The sequence below is a fragment of the Macaca nemestrina genome, chromosome 1 (assembly GCF_043159975.1).
Source record: "Macaca nemestrina isolate mMacNem1 chromosome 1, mMacNem.hap1, whole genome shotgun sequence".
NCBI lineage: Eukaryota > Metazoa > Chordata > Mammalia > Primates > Cercopithecidae > Macaca > Macaca nemestrina.
In genome coordinates this window covers 76,966,792-76,985,588 of record NC_092125.1, presented here as the reverse complement: position 1 = coordinate 76,985,588, position 18,797 = coordinate 76,966,792, and positions in this window count along the sequence as shown.

Here is an 18,797-nt window from a genome sequence, read left to right as displayed (position 1 = left end):
GTATGTTCTAGTTGTGAATCTTTTCACTTCATATTCATTTTTACAAATTAACCTCAGGATAATCATAGGAAGTTATAGGGAAACTATTAATCTCCATATTGCAGTTGAGGAAAGTAAAACTCAGAAAAATTAAATAACTTGTCTAAAATCAGAGTCTAAAAAATTCTAGTCATGCTTTTACCATTCACATGGTAGGACATAATTGAGTCCCTGTCTGTCTAGTGCATTTGTTTACCCCTCTAAAATATGGCACCACCAAGATTAGAGCCAAGGCAGCAAGATTTGGAGTCAGTGAAGAGAGGCCTTCAATGCAAGAGAATGCTAAGTAAATACTTAGTGAATGATGGAGTCAGTACAGCTTCTTCAATAATGGCATCAGTTTTGATCCAAGTCCCTGGCTACAGCCCATGCCAAACACTGATTCCTCCACCCAAGGAATAAGCATAGGGAGCTCACATATTGTTTGTTTTCAATACCCAGGAATACTCTTAAAAATCAACCCTTTGGAGTAAAAAAGAATAATAGCAACTATTGTTTGAGAAAACATATATTCTGTTAATTATTGTACTTATCGATTTACTCTCCTAAGGCATTGCCTTTGAATATTTTTAATGATCATACAGTCATACTACCAGATGTTTTATAAAATATAACCAAAAAAGACAATGTCATAACATTCACCTATGAGGGCAACACAATCTACTATAGTATAGTAAGTGTTTCTGACACATAAATTCGTGATAGCTTGTTGGGAAGTAAGGGTATGATGTCAGGATACTATGGAAGTCTTGCTGTTCATACAGAATCTCCCCCAGCATGTTACTACTTTATGCCAAGTAGTCAGAGCAACAGAATGCAAAGTATACCAAGCCAGCTGAATATGGTAACGTGTGAAGGAACATGGCATGGTCCCCCATGCCCAGTCACCCCATGCTCCTTCTACTGGCTCAGTTTGGCAGGAGGTTTTGTGCTTTCTGGCTAGTTTTCCCTGCTTTGTATGCATTGACCCTTGTCTCTATAACTCAGCACCCTTCTGCCCTGTGATGCCTTCCTCTGTATTACTTTCATCAAGCTGTCTTTTACTTTATTTCTAAAGTATTGTTCAGTATTTCCCATGGTATTTATTTAGTATAAATTCAAAATATTTTTAAACTTTGCTTATATTGTATCAGTATTATTATTGCCTTTACTAGTAATCTGTTTACAAAGGTGCATAGGTTTTAACTGCCCCACCCCTACTTTCTCAAAAAGGGAACAATTTCAAAAATAAGAGGTCGTTTTTTGGGCTGCATATACCACATTATGGAGAAACATCTGCATGATTCAACAATATCACCCATCTGGGTCATAGCAGAAGCAGCATGAAGAATGTGAAATAAAAGTCTTGAGAAAATTAGTAGTACTTGTGCACTTTACACACAAGAGAAACACATAAGCGTTTGCTCTGTACACCTTTCTCACAGACTCATAAACAAGCATATACAGGTTACTTAGCCACCTGAGCCTCTGTTTGCTTATGTGAAAATTAGAGCTAATGACTCTTACTTCACAAATGGGTAATTAGGACTATATGGAATAACACAAGCTATGCGTCTGTCACACCAGACGTACTTATTAAAGATTAATTCATTTTCTTTTTTTCAATAATCTGTTGATGCATAAGCAGAGAAAGTAAGTAGGGCTTTTGGAAATAGGAGTGGGACTATAGTCTTTTTAACATTCAATAACAGCAAGACAGAACCCTCACAGTGTGACACAACAGAAAAATTAATTTCTTTTAAAAGACACTAAAATTTTAAAAGTACAAAAATCTAAGACCATCAAAGCATGATAGTCAACTTTCTGCTGATATCATGCTATTATAACATTATTGCAATGGCTCTGAATGCAGAAGGCATTCAATTATGTTCAAAATGTTATCTTTCTGAAGGTGGGGAAATATGCAATCTACTTTAATAAGATTTTTAAGAAAATAGTTTTTATTTTTAAACACCTTACTCTCCAGGTTATATACATATATCTGTGTGTGTGTGTATGTATGTATATATGTTGTATTAATTTATGGGGTAGAAGTGTAATTTTGTTACATGCATAGGTTGTGCAGTGGTAAAGTCAGGACTTTAGAATATCCATCACTCAAATAACACACATCACATCTAGATTATATTTTGAAGAGTTTACAAAACTCTTCATGTCTCATGATCTTCTCTCTTTCAAAACTGATGATATAAGTCAGAATTTCAGAACAAATATTAAGCAATGACTTCAGAGTTAAAATAAATCATGTAGAATAGACAGTAAGTAGCAATTATTCCTGGCTTCCTTGCTTAAAATGATGCAGGGAAAAGAAAATACATTCAAATGACAGCAAGAATGACTTTGGGCAGATTTTCAAATATACACAACTTTTGAATTCCCAGTTTCTTAGAAAAAACTGTGAAGATAGTAAGTTATTATTATTATAGATAGATAATTATTATTATAGATACTAATTATTTCCTTTTGAAAGGAAATAATTAAGGATAGAAATTACTCTATTTATAGACCATTAATTTGAATGTTTATCTGTTTCTCCCTTTATTAGTTTCTATTGTTGATAACCCAAAGATTGCCCATTTTTATTTTAAAATAAGAAATAAATCAGGACCACTTTGCGTGTCATCCAAGAATTACACACCCACTCCCTCAATGGCAGCAAGGTTATACACCATAGTGATTAAGAGCTGGGATGTAAGTAAGCCTTAACAGACATGTCAGATTCACGCTTTGCTGCTTACTGGCTCCTTGAACTCAGGCTAGGTATTTAAAATTTTTCTCTGACTCATGTTTTTTCTCTTCGGCAAAATTGGATTAATGTTACCTCTCTTCTGGAGTTGTTTTAAGGCTTACATTGGATGTATGCAATTGACAAAATGCCTGGCACAAAATGATTGTTACATATATTATAATGTGTTACACACACATGTATGTACAGTATATATTAACCTTTACACTCTTTATGAAGGGCTCGAAATGAATGACTCTATTATGCTTTGCTTCTTTCTTTTTTTAATTATGTAGTTACACAAAATCACTAAGGGAAAATGAACAAAGGTAACTAAAACATAGTCTCACGGTACAGTATAATTTGCATGTGAACACTAATAATGATGAATTGCATCACTTGTTTTAAAATAGGCAATTATAGATCATAAAAATTAATTTTGATGCTTATCATCTTGCTGTAAAATGTATTTGATATTACATTTTAAGTAAGATTGTGAATAAGAACGCCTTAAAAGTTATATTTAAAAAAAAAATTTCTCTAAATGTTTAGAAAAAATAAGGTTAAATTGAATTTTTTTTGCTAAAAACTATATTCTGATTTATATTTCTAATCTTTTATGATATTCTAATTTTATCTTATTTTCTTGGAATTGTTTTATAGTAGGAATTGTGCTTCATGTCATATGCATGAGACTTCATTTAGTGTATTTTGATACCTACCTTTGACACTTCAGCCAGCCTTTTCAAATTAAAAAATTCTTTTTAAATTTTTTGTTTCCATCCATATTACTAGATGATTCCTAGGACACTGTCATACCTTTATCTCTAATCTTGGCTTTTAACATGATTCTCAAAGGCAACTTGGCCTTCATTTTTTAATATCTCACAAAACACAATACTTGTTTAATGGTTAACTTAATATCTACAAGTGGAAAAAATGCTCTTGGCTCTTTAAAGATTTTAGTACTTTTGGTAAAAGGATCTCATGAACCAAGTTCTTGCTATCTCTTGCAGCACAATTTTGAAATTTTCCTAAATAAGAAATCTAATGAGTATTATCTGAAGTTATAGGTATGCAGTTTCTACTGCCACCATTGCAAAGGAATACTTCCTATAATTAAAAGGCATACAGTCATTCTTGGGCTAAATGGAAGAAGAAATTAAATCATCCCTTAGTGGAGGTATAATAGAGCTTGCTTGGTTGCTCTGGGGGAGAGAAAAATGTTTTGACTGGGGAGGAACAGTGTGTGGGGAGGAAAGAGGAAAGACTCAGTAAATAATTGGTTTTTCATCACTCAGGTTAATGCCAGCTCTGAATCTCAAATAATAAGTCAATCGCAATTTCATAAAGATACATCAAATGACATTTTATCATTTTTTAGATCTAGATAAATGGTCTTAAGGATGAGGAATGGCTGACTTTAGCAAACACATTAAAAATAGAACATTACCTAAACACTGAGTAACTCAAATTTAAAAAGCACAAAGACATTCACATGCAAAACCAAAGAGTTTTTGGCTATTGAGAAGAAAGGTTGTGACCTGGCTTCTAGTCTGTCTCCATTCTTGACCTCCTTTATTTTAGTTCAAAGAGATTAAATACATTTTCTTGGGCCAGCCATGGATGAGAACATCATGGATACTTTGGCTTAAAGATAGAGAAGGAAGAGATGGGGAAAAGAGACTATGAGCTAATGGGTCTTTTCCATCCCTGTAGCCTGGGCTTCTGCCATTCCTTCCCACACAACCCAAACTCCAGCCACATTGGCTCCCTTGCCATTCCCCAAGCACACCCAACATTTAACTGAATATGCCTTTGCACATACTGTTCTCTCTGCCTTTACTACCACCACCCCCACTTCTGTTTTGCAAACTCCTACTCATCTGTCAGCAGATTTCATCCACTCTGTAAAACCTAACCCAATTCACAAGCAAAGCTGATCAGTCTTTCATGCAGCTTTCATGTCACTTTGTTTATTCCTCCTCTTACTCCATTTAACTGAAATGTGTCTTTTTAAACATCTCTTTCTTCTACACTCAGCTATGGACTTCTGAAGGAAAGGGGCTGAGCCCTCTTATCATTTTTGTCCGGTCCCTTATAGGTAGCTAGGAAACCATTCATACTGCAAGTAGGATATATCATACTGCAAGTAGGTGATATAGATATAGACACAGAGGCACAGATAAGGATACATACAGAGAAAGATAGAGACAGTGACAGAGAGCTAGAGATGGCTTCAAGTACCTAAGGGAAAAAGCTCAGAAGCAGGATGGCACAAGACTTTTGGCATGTTTTCGACTCTAAGATTTAACTGGCATAGTGGAAAAAAAAGGAGTAGTAATTAAATTTGCATCAGACTGCATGAACACGGTATGCATCTAATAAGGGTTGAGGGAGGGAATAGCAATGTTCTCATATATGTGTGGTTAATTTACTTGAATTAAATTTGGTTGTCTTTAAAACTGAGTTCTGAGTCCTGAGTAGAAAATGTAGAGTATGATTGAACAAAGTGTAAACAAAAATGTCTTAGAAAAAAAAATCTGTTTTCAAATGAAGTGGCAGAGGCCACTTCTGGATATCTACTTTTGACATTTCTTTGTTATCTTAAGCTGGATGAAAATAGAACCTTCATTGCAATAATGTCAAATATACATTCCAGAGGAGGATGGGCTTCAGAAACAACTGGGAAATAAAGGAAAGTAACATAAAACTCCCTCTCTCTTTCCACATAAATCCACCTACTATAGATACCAACAAATGAAGAAATGAAAATCTGGGAGTCCTTCTTATAAGCAGGTCAAACACATGATATAAAAGAAGATCAAACTTATTAAGTACCTATTATGTTTGAGAATGCCTTTAAGAATGAAAAATTAAGACATATTCAACACTCAACACCAACGCACCAAAGAACATAACCCAGATGAGGTAATCTGCAAGACTGGAGTAAAAATGAGCTAATGCTGTTTAGGGGATTGTATGCAAAATATGGCAAGACATCAATAACAACCGAAAGGAGGAGGAGGAAAAAAGCTGCTCAGCTGCTAGCAATAAAGAAGAGGCAAATTTGCAAATTGCATTAACTGTTTCAGTAACTGGCAGGACAGTGCAGTTAATCCTTGAGGTTAGTACCTTCTTCATCTAGTCAGCAGGAGTGCTAGCTAGACACACTGTACATCTGTGTTTCTGGGCTGTATTTGTTGGGGTTTCCTCTCCCTTACTTTCTTTCCTTGGGGAGTCTGTGCATGGAGAAAGGAGAGTGAGGGATGGAAAGCTTTCTTGTCCTCTTCTAATTCTCCTTACCACTGGCTTACAGATGCTATCTCTATCATGCCATCATGATAAAGAGGCATATATAATGTTATTCAGGCTGGCAGTTGAACTGACAATGCATTTTATATATTACCCAAACATTGAAGAAGAAAATTTGCAATAACCCAGTATTCATTTGTAAAAGCATTAAGTTGACTTCATTAGTTACTAAATTGAATTTGTGAGCTGTTAAATGTCAGATGTGACCCTTGGGGCTTTTTGAGGTGGGATGATGTGGTGAAGGGCAGGATTCAGGTCTTGTTTTATAAAAGAATTTTAATTGTTCTGGCTAGGAAGTTGAAGTGACTCATTGAGTTGAAGTGGTCTCTATCTCCCAACACAGATTTCAAATGGGGGTGGATAGTGTAGCAATAATATCTTTAAAAGAATTGAAATAGCTCACTTTGCCCTTTTAACTACTTCCATCCAGATTCATTTGTTTGGGACATAAAAGTTGAAAGCAGGCCAATGACAGCAAAAGCAGTGTCTTTGTCACCCCTTTTGAACCCATACAAACCTTTTCACTGTGCTTAAATCAGGCCTTTTTTTTTTTTTTGCCAAAGAAAATTGCATGCTATTTGGCCTTTTCCAAGCTTTTATTGAAGAGCGTTAAATAGTTTATAGCTATAAAGGATTGTAAAGTCATCATGACACCAAGTTCGTGGTATGGTATTTTCCAGTTGTGTTTTGATTATTCTCTCAGAAACTTTCATCTTGCTCAGATATGAATATTTTCAATTTGACATCTGAAGACCATTCATGACAATTTCTTAGCCAGAAGACTTAGGTACTGGGTTCTTACATCACTTTAAAGGGCTACAATCAGCTTGGATTTTCTAACAGAATGTGCTGGTCACCTGCCATTCTCTTCAACTATTCTTCTTTAGCCACAGATGGTGCTAAGTTAAAATTTAAGATATCTCAGTATTGTCCAATAAACTTTGGTTCTCTGGGGGAAAATTTATCGACAGAAGAATATTGTCATTAGCTTACAGTAACCATTATCTTTTCAAACCTCACTCCTACCCTCAATAGGGTAATCAGAGTATTGAAAAAGTCAACTGAAATAAGTATTCTCAGGAAAGAAAACAAAACTCTAAGAAACACTGTGTGAAAGAAAACTGACTTAGACAACTAAAGTGCAATTTGAAGAAGAAACAGGAGTTGACTAAGGAAAGAGGGAGAAAGAATTACACACAGAACAGTGGATACAGAGGTACTACAGCAGAAGATTTGCAGGTAAATTAAGAGAAATACAAAAGATTAAATCAGAAAAATGTTCTAAAGCGAAATAATAAAAAATCTTGAATTACCAGGTCAAGAAGTTTGGATTTGATTCTAGTATAATGGTAAAGTTAAAATAATCGAAACATGGCAGATGTTTTTAGAATAGTCTGGAAGTACAGGAGGCCATTTTCACTGCCCAGATTCAAAGCAGAACAAGAGGAGTGGAAAGAAGTCAAATTCGCTAGAAATTCTGGAGACAGAATTTATAGGATATGATAATGGATTAAAATGAGAAGTAATGAGGAAGCTGAATGAGTCAAATATCTGTCAATCTTCTGTAATGGTAAAGTACAATAATGGGTTTTCTTTTGATCAAGATGAATTTGAGGGACCTATGATTCTGGTACATGGAACACATCTGAAGCATAAGATTAGAAATTTGAAGAGGTCAAGGCTAGAGGACTACAATCAGAAGTCAACATTGTGAATGTGGTCATTAAAGTCTGGGGAAAGTGTAAGCTCAAATCCGAGGACAAGCGGGATGAGAAAAAGGGAGAATCAACACTTCTAGTCAAGCAGAGCAAATTGAAAACATACAGTTACTTCTGATTGTTCCTAAAATGTAAATAGAACGACAGTGAAAGGATTCAAAGGAAACTTCTAAACAAAAATAACAATTAAGAAGAGAAGAGCAACATTTCAAAAGCTGGAAAACAAAGGAACAAAAGTGGTACTTAACCCAATATTATGAAGAAGGTAACAGCATGTATGGCAAAGCCAAAAATACAGCCAAATTTGCTAGACTATTGAGTCTAGGAAAGGCTCAATAATTGCAGATGGCTGGTGTCTTTGAAGGTCGGGGTAACAGTGGGTATGAATACAGAAAGACTGGTTTAGATTCTGAAAAAATAAACAAATAAAGTATTAAATCACCATATCTTTTCCTATATCGATTTCATACAGCCAACGGGCATATTCCTTTCCCATTGGGGTGGGAGATTAAGTGATTCTCCAGAGTGGTTGAACATAAGAAACTGAACTCAGGGTATCCAGGATGTATTAAGGACAGGGAGCCACTCCAAAAACAAGAGTTTATGTGAAAACCACTAGCAATGGCTCTAAGTCTAGCTCCTCTCCCCATTTTGCTTCCAGGACAATGCTGTTACTTTTCAGCCTACATACCCAGGTAGAACTTAGATCACTCCTGTGGTATAAGGTATTGCCCAAGAGATTAGATCAACACTTGGATTGCTCCAGTTAATAACACCCCCTACACCCCCCAAAAAACCCTTTTCTGGTTAATTATCATATAAGGAAGCCAACTTCTTGGCAAAGGCCCTGGATAATCTGCCTTTTGTTGAAGTATTGAAACATGATATAGAAAAAAATACAAATCATGAGTATGCAGATTAATGAAGTACGCAAAGAAAAAAAAACTATTGCAATCATCACTCAGGTCAAGAATAGAAAAACATTAACAGCATATAGAAATTTACCTCATGCCCTTTTCAATTCTTATAGTCTCAGTTTATAAGACAGTAAGTATAGTACTTACTATATTCACCCTTGATTCATTTACCATAGGTTCCAATTGTCTTTGTAGTGCCTCACTCTGAAATACAAATGGCCAAAGATCCTTAGATATTTGAGGAAAACATTTAACCCAAAAAGCCATGAGTGCATATGTGTGTGTATGTTTACATGTATTATTTTATATACACACATATAAACATATATATAACCACACAGTTTTCTATGAACCATGAAGCAAGACCAGAATGCAATAAAGAGGAACATTTAGAGAACTAAAAAGATAGTCCTTGGAAATTAGAAATATTTAAGGAGAAATAAAAATTATAATAGAAGAGCAAGAAATTAAAGTAAAAGAACTCTTAAGAAAGTAGGAAAAACAGATGAAAAATAAGAAAGACTGATAAGAAAATGAGGTTACTCTATGAAGCCAAAATATGACTAATAAAAATTTAAGAAATGAAAATACAAAACAGCAGCAACAACAACAGAGCTGGAATAATGAAATAATAACTCCAAAAAATCTGAAGTGGAAGAACATTAAATTCTAGATTAAAAGAGTTGACTGGATGCTCAAAAGATGAAGGAAAAAGATTCATAATAAGACATGACATTGTAAAATTTGCAACACCATGCACAAAGAGACATTTTTAAACATTTAGAGAGAAAAAATAGTTTATAAAGGGTTTGAGAGTTGAAGTGACATTGATCTTCTCAAAAGCAACAACTAAAACTAGAAATAATGGAAAAACACTTTTTGAAACTTGAGGGAAAGTGCTTCCCAACTTGCAATTCTCTAATCTGCTAAATTATCATGTCAAATACAATGTGAGAATAAAGTTTTCAGCATGATGGTTTAAAATATATATCTCTCATATATCTTTTCTCATGAAACTATTGAGAGTATGCTTTAATAATAGCTATTATTTATGCAGTTCTATTTTGCCATGTGCTTCTCTAAATGCTTTACACATGTAATTCATTCATAACAGTCTACTGTGATAGAAAATATTACTATCCCAAATTTACAGATGAGGGAATTTCAGGCTAGAAAAATTAAGTAATATGCCCACAAATATCTAGTAAGTGGTGGCAGGACTCAAGCCCAGGAAACTGTTCTCTGGAGTCTATACTCTTAAACAAATATGGGAATTCAGCACAGTAGATAGATAATGATAATTCCCATTGATGGAGTAAACAGAATATCAGCTGTGTAGCAGTGTGCAATCACAAAGACCTGGATAGCTAATTAGACTCACAGGAAACACAGAATTAGTAATAACTATGAAATAACACAAGAAGGAAGCCACATACAGCCTTTATCTTGTCAATATCTGGGAGTCACCAAATCCACAAGACTCCGCTTCCTATGCCTCTCATCCGTTTTGGTTGTGTTGGGATAATTTCTGTGTGTGATACAAGCTAGCACAGTAAAGCTGCTAAGTGTTTGAGTCACTCAGTTTGTAAATCTTATCACATAGTCATATTTTGACTACATGACTAATTCCCATTACCGGTGTAGCTATAGCCCACTAATCTATGAATTGTAGGCTTATTTACAATAAAAATTATAGGTACATCCTATTGAATGCATTCCTGGGTACATCCTATTGAATGCATTCCTATATATTGATTCCTATATAGTAATCAATATACAGTGATTTCTACTGAATCTTCATATATCTTTTAGTTGTGATTATATGGCAGGCATCATTTCACAGTGCTTTGTTCCAAGGTCAAGGTTGCTTTGGGTGTCCCTAGGAGGGATAGGAAGATTATAGATCATCTATTGACTTCCCTTTTCAGGCAGTCTGGAGAGCAACCAGTACAAATTAGAACAGAAGGACTGAGGGTTCCAAGATATGTCTTTAAGAAGAATAATGTGACAGAAAGATAACTTGTCTCATTTGACCATATTGAAAGATGGTTTAAATTTTTGGCAGAGATTTTGGGATTACATTAGAACATAATGTTCTATATTTTAGTAAAAGAATAAATAGTCAAATGTGTGATGTAACTATTTTGGTACGATGAAAAATAAAATCAATGTGTAAATTAGATGAAAGATTTAATGCCTCATTTTTCAAAGTAGAGATCGAATAGGTTACATCAAAAACTAAAAAAAATAAAGAAATGACTGTATATCCAAACATTCTTATTATTTACAAATATAAGACAAATACCATAAGAAATATCTAAAGGGGGCCAAAGTGGTTTCCTCTGATGAGCAGTAAACATGCAGGATCTGGAAAAACATGGAAAACTATTGTTCTTCATTATACTACTTACATTTATCTTTTTCTAATCCGTGTCTAAATATTACTTCAATAAAACAAAGTTTTGATTTTTAAAGAGTTAATGTAATAAGCACATATTTTATAAAATAAATTCAAAAGCTATAAAAAAAGAAAATTATAGAAAGAATACAACAAATGTGAAAAGAAATAGAAAATTGTGAAGAAATTGAGAATTGGTCTAAGGAATGGTGGAACCCAAATTATAAGAGGCCGAGAGGTAAATGGGAGACGAGAAAGTTTGAAAATGAGCTGAGCACGTAGACATTCAATTATTGTTCATTTTTCATATGAAAGATCGAGTTTGGAAAGAGACGGGGAGGAGAGAGTGTCTAAATGGCAAGCTGTAAGATGTAAAAGAGAATATTTTAATGGTATGGAAGACTGTAATACATTATTCTGGGGGCAAACAAAAAAAAAACAAAAAAGTTGAAAGTTCACACACAATAAATGAATTATTTATCTATTAAGGTAACATACTAGTGGTTTCACAGCAGGCAGATAAACCAGACAATTAATTCTTTCAGGCATATGAGATCATTGCCATGTGCCAAGCTAGGGGTTAGGGTGAATATGAAATACATATGAGTAAAATGACATCTCTGGCCTCAGGCCACTCACAATCTTAATAAATTCTTATAACCTGATGGTAAGAGAGAGAAAAGTCTAAAGTGCCAGATTTTCACTTAGGAGGCAGCTAATGATTTTCTCTTTGATACACTGGGGCACAAGATCACAAAGATCTGGAAATGCTGCATTGGATTAAGCCGCTGCTGGCCTGGCATTTATTTTAATACTGGAAACGAATTATTGGAGAATGTAAAAGTTGCTCTCCATGTAGTCATCATCAAAGGTTAGGAATGTGCCCAGAATAGTCTTAGCTTCCCTTCTTATGCCTCCTTCTTCAATTCTGACCAGTGTTTCTTTTCTCCACCCTAAACTATTCCTGGCAAAAGGAAAAATCAGTGTAGATGAGTAACAACAAAAACCATCATCCTTTTACTTCCAGAAAATGACAAATGATGTAGTCAGCCTTTTCAGAAAAGTACTATAATGTAGAGAGAGGATCTGTTCTAGGTTGTATATAAATAGTCCATTTTGGAGTATAAATTCTTGGGTTTTAATTATATTTTTGTTATGTCTTCAATTGTCACCTGTTTTCTGAAGACTACTTAAAGTTGTCTTTTTAGTCCCCAATTTTCCCTGGGTTCTTGCAAATTCTAGCTAGATACATAACAATTTGTTTTCTATCTCTGAGGTAGTGGACCTCACACTTTATTTCTCTGTTGCATTATTCACTTTATCAAAATATCCAAATCCCTCCTTGATAGTTATATGAGCCCATCCTCCAGGATGACCACTAGAAACAATAAATGAGTCAGGGAGCCCCAGAATCCTGAAACATGAAGGTATCATAAACCCAGTGTTGGAAATTATATAAGTAGCTTGATTAAAAAAAAAAAAATCTCGATAAACAGCGTAATTTAAGGATGTAGGAATAACCAGATAAGTATCAGAATCAAATGGTCCAAATCAGTGGTCACCAAACTTTTTCTCTAAAGGGCCAGATAATAACTATTGTCATCTTTTCAGGCCACACAGCCAGTACTACAACTACGTAACTCTATCCTGTAGCAGGAAATCAGCCACAGACAATATATAAACAAATAGGTATGAGCGTGTGCCAATGAAACATTGATTTTGAATATTTGATTCTCATGTAATTTACATATCAAAAAATTTTTTGATTTTTTTTCAATGTAAAACCTAACAACTATTTTTAGCAACGAGACTGTATAAAAACACACTATGATGGCAACAAAGCTCATTGAGATTCAAGAGGAAGCTGAAACTCAATCCAAGGAATCCAATAAAATGATGCAAGAGCTGAAAAGTAAAATGGCCATTTTAAGAAAGAACTGAACTGATCTTCTAGAGTTGAAAATCTCCCTACAAGAATGTCGTAATACAATCAGAAGTATTAACAACAGAATAGACCAAGCTGAGGAAAGAATCTCAGAGCTTGAAGATCAGTTCTTTGAATCAACTCAGACAAAAATAAAAAAAAAATTATTAAAAAATTAACAAAGCCTCCAAAAATATGGGATTATGTAAAAAGATGAAACCTATCACTTACTGGCATACCAGAAAGAGAAGCAGAGAGAGCAAGCAACTTCGAAAACATATTTAAGGATATTGTCCACTAAAATTTCCCAAAGCTCACTAGAAAGATTGACTGCAAATTTAGGAAACTCAGAGAAACCCTGTGAGAAACTATACAAGATGATCATCCCCAAGAAACATAGTCATCAGATTCTCCATTGCCGACAGGAAAGAAAAAATATTATGGGCAGCTAGAGAGAAGGACTAGGTCATGTATAGAGGGAACCCCATCAGGCTAACAACAAACCTTTCAGCAGAAACTGTACAAGCTAGAAGAGATTGTGGGTCTATATTAAGCAACCTTGAGGAAAAGAAATTCTAACCAAGAATTTCACATTGAGCTAAACTAAACTTCCCAAGCAAAAGAGTAATAAAATCTTTTTTGGACAAGCAAATCCTAAGGGAATTCATTGCACCCTGCCTTGCAAGAGGTCCTTAAAGGAGTGCCAAACATGGGAAACAAAAAGCTGTTATCTGTCACCACAAAAACACACTTCAGTACATAGCTCACTGACAATATAGCAACTATACAATCGATTCTACATAACAACCAGCTAACAACACAATGACAGAATCAAATCCGCACAAAGCAATATTAATGTTGAAAGTAAACAGGCTAATGGCCTCACATAAAAGGCACAGAGTGGGAAGTTGGATGAAAAAGTAAGACCCACCTGCATATAGTCTTCAAGAAACGTGTCTCACATGCAATGACACTGAAAGGCTCAAAGAAAAGGAATGGAGAAAGATTTATCAAGCAAACAGAAAACAAAAAGACCAGAGATTGCTATTTTTATATCAGACAAAACAGACTTTAAACCAACAGTGATCAAGAAGGACAAAGAAGGGAATTACAAAACGATAAAGTGTTTAATTCGACAAGAAGACAACTATCCTATATATATATATGCACCCGACACTGGAGCACTCAGACTCATAAAACAAGTTATTATAGACCTACAAAGAGACTTAAATTACCACACAATAATAGTGGGAAACTTCAACAGCACACTCTAAGTGTTAGACAGATCATTGAGGCAGAAAACTAACAAAGCTGCAGGATCTAAACCTGACCCACCAGATATCTACAGAACACTCCATCCCAAAACAACAGAATATATGTTCTCATCTGCACATGGCACATACTCCAAGACTGACCACCTGTTTGGCCATAAAGCAATTCCTAACAAATTCAAAAAACCAAAATCATACCAACCACACTCACAGACCACAGTGCAATAAAAATTGAAATCAATACAAAGAGGATTTGAGAAAACTATGCAATTACATGGAAATTAAACAACCTGCTCTTGAATGACTTTTGCGTAAAGAATGAAATCAAGGCAGAAATACGGACATTCTTCGAAACTTATAAAAACAAAGATACAACATACCAGATTCTCTGGGATACAGCTAAAGCATTATTAAAAGGAAAGTTTAGAGTGCTAAATGCCCACATCAAAGTGGTAGAACGATCTCTAATTAACAACCTAACATCACCCCTAGAGAAACTAGCCAAACATGAGGAAACCAATTCCAAAGCTAGCAGAAGAAAGGAGCCAAAATCAGAGCTGAACTGAATGAAATTGAAACATAAAAACCCATACAAAAGATCGACGAAATCAAAAGTTTGCTCTTTTAAAGAATAAATAGATTAATATACTTCTAACTAGACTAATAAAGAATAAAAGAGAAAAGTTTCAATTAAACACAATCAGAAATGACAGAGGTGACTTTACCACTGACAACAAACGAATGCATAAAACCCTCAGAGACTATTACAAACACCTCTATGCACACAAACTAGAAAACCTAGAAGAAATGAATGAATTCCTGGAAACACTCAACTTTCCAAGATTGAACCGGGAAGAAATTGAATATCTGTACAGACCAATAACGAATTCTGAAATCAAATCAGTAATCACAAAACTACCAACCAGAAGAAGCCCTGGAACAGATGGATTCACAACTGAATTATACCAAACATATAAAGAAGGGTGGTATCAACCTATCAAAACTATTTCAAAAAATTTAGGAGGAGGGATGCCTCCCTAGGTCATTCTATGAGGCCAGCATCATTCAGATACCAAAACGTGGCACAGGCTGGGCACGGTGGCTCACACCTGTAATCTCAGCACTTTGGGAGGCCGAGGCAGGTGAATCACCTGAAGTCAGGAGTTCAAGACCAGCCTGGCCAACACGGTGAAACCCCATCTCTACTAAAAATTCAAAAATTAGCCGGGTGTGGTTGCAGGTGCCTGATATCCCAGCTACCGGGGAGGCTTGGGCAAGAGAATCACTTGAACCCAGAAGGCAGACATTGCAGTGAGCCAAGATGGCACCATTGCACTCCAGCCTGGGCAATAAGAGCAAAACCCTGCCCACTCCCCCCACAACCACCCCCCCACCCCAGAAAAGAAAAAACACCAAAAGACCTGGCACAGACTCAATGAGGGAAGAAAACTTCAGGACAATATCCAACGATATCCCTGATGAATATAGACACATACTAGCCAGTTTAATCCAGCACCACATCGCAAAGCTAATCTATTATGATCAAGTACATTTTATCCCTGGGTTGCAAGTTTACTTCAACATAAACAAATAAATAAATGTGTTCATCACACAAAGAGAACTAGGAACAAAAACCGGATGATCATCTCAATAGATGCAGAAAAGGCTTTCAATAAAATTTAACATCCCTTTATGTTAAAAACCCTCCACAAAGTAGGCATAAAAGGAACACATCTCAAAACAATAAGAGGCATCTATAAGAAACCCACAGCCAACCTCATACTTCCCATCGTACTGAATGGGCAAAGGCAGAAAGCATTCCCCTTTAGAACCAGAATAAGACAGGGATGCCCACCCTCACCACTCCTTTTCAAGATAGTACAGGAAATCCTAGACCGAGCAATCAGACAAAAGAAAGAAATAGAAGACATTTAAATAGGAAGGCCAGATGTCAAACTAGATCTCTTTGCAGGTGACATGATTCTACCTAGAAAACCCCATATTCTCTGCTCAAAGTCTCCTAGAATGAATGGAAAACTTCAGTTGTGTGTTTCAGTTTTTAGCCTGAAACTTCAGTTTACAGGATACAGCTAACCAGGTAAGTGAAAAATATCTACAATGAGAATTATAAAGTATTGCTGAAAGAAATCAAAGACAACAAAGACAAACGGAAAAATATTCCATGCTTATGGATAGGAAGAATATGATTAAAATGACCATACTGTCCAAAGCAATACAGATCCAGTGGTATTCCTGTCAAACTACCAATGTCATTGTTCGTACAAGTAGAGAAAAACTATCTTAAAACTCACATGGAATTAAACAACAACAACAAAAGCCCTGAATAGCCAAAGCAAACCTAAGCAAAAAGAATACTACCCAACTTCAAACTATACTACAAGGCTACTTTGTATACGAAAATAGCATGGCACTGTTACAAAAACAGATGCACAGACCAATGGAACAGAACAGAGAGCCCAGAAATAGAGCCACACACCTATAACTATTTGATCTTCAACAAAGCCAACAGTAACAAGCAATGCGGAAAGGATTCCCTCTTCAATTAATGGTGCTAGAGTAACTGGTTAGCTGTATGCAGAAGATTGAAACTGAACCCCTTCCTTTCACCATATCCAAAAATCAACTCAAGATGGATGAAAGACTTAAACATAAAATCTACAATTATAAAAACCCTAGAAGAAAACCTGTGAAGTATCATTGTGGACATAGGACTTCACAAAGATATCATGATGAAGATTTCAAAAGCAATTGCAACAAAAATAAAAATTTATAACTGGGCCGTAATTAAACTAAAGCACTTCTGCTCAGCAAAGGAGACTATCAACAGAGTAAACAGACAATCTAAAGAATGAGAGAAAATATTCGTGAATTATGCATCCAACAAAGGTCTAATATCCAGATTCTATAAGGAACTTATAGAAATCAACAAACAAAAACCAACCCCATTAAAAAGTGAACAAAGGACATGAACAGACACTTTTCAAAAGAAGACATACATGCAGCCAATAAGCATATGAAAAAAATGCTCACCATCAGTAATCATTAAACAAATTCTCATCAAAACCACAATAAGATACCACCTTACACCAGTCAGACTGGTTACTATTAAAAAGTCAAAGAATAACAGATACTGGTGAAGTTGCAGAGAACCTGCTGGTGGATATGTAAATTAATTCAGCTACTGTGAAAAGCACTTTGGAGATTTGTTAAAGAACTTAAAACAGAACTGCCATTCAACCCAGCAATCCAATTACTGGGTATATAGCCAGAATAATATAAATCATTCTACCATAAAAATACATGTATGCATATGTTCATTGCAGCACTTTTCACAATAGTAAAGACATGAAGACAACCTGGATGCCCATCACTGGTGGGCTGGATAAAGAAAATGCGGGGCCGGGCATGGTGGCTCACACCTGTAATCCCAATACTTTGGAAGGCCAAGGCGTGTGAATCACTTGAGGTCAGGAGTTCAAGACCACCCTGGTCAACATGGTGAAATCTTGTCTCTACCAAAAATACAAAAATGAGCCGGGTGTGATGGTGCATACCTGTAGTCTCAGCTATTCGGGATGCTGAGGCAGGAGAATCACCTTAATCCAGGAGGCGGAGGTTACAGTGAGCCACTGCAAGATCACGCCACTGCACTTCAGCCTGGATGACAGAGCCAGAGTCCATCTCAAAAAAAAAAAGAGAGAGAGAAAGAGGAGAAAATAAAAGAAAATGTGGTACATATAGACCATGGAATATACACAGCCATAAAAAAAAAAAGGATAAAACAATGTCATTTGCAGCAATATAGATGTAGCTGGAGGACATTATCACACGTGCACTAACAAAGGAACAGAAAACGAAATACCACATGTTCCATGTTCTCATTTATAAGTGGGAGCTAAACATTGACTACACATGGACACAAAGAGCGGAACAGTAGACACCAGTGTCTTCTTGAGGGTGGAGGATGAGAAGGAGATAAGGATTGAAAAACTGCCTATCTGGTATTATGCTTACTACCTGGGTGACAAAATCATTTGTATACCAAACCCCAGTGATATGCAATTTACTCATGTAACAAACCTACACATACAACTCCTGAACATAAATAAAAGTTGAAAGAAAAAAATTATAAAGAAACCATATGGAATGAAAATAAAATAACACTTTATGGACTGCGTTTGGCCTGTGGAACATAGTTTGCCAATAGCTATCTAAATTAAGGTAAGACTAGAGAAGTAACATATCACCACGAAGATGCAAGCAGAGAGCAGGAGAGAAAAAGACAAAAGCTGCTGAGATGGCACTAAGCCCATGAAGACGAATACATGTATTACTTTCATATAGGTCTCAACTGAGGCACACTAGAGAAAAGAAAGGACGGATTCAACTGAGCACTTTAATGTTGACATTACAATATATTCTGCTTTAAGTAAATTTTGAGAATATAAAAATTACAACAGCATTGTGAT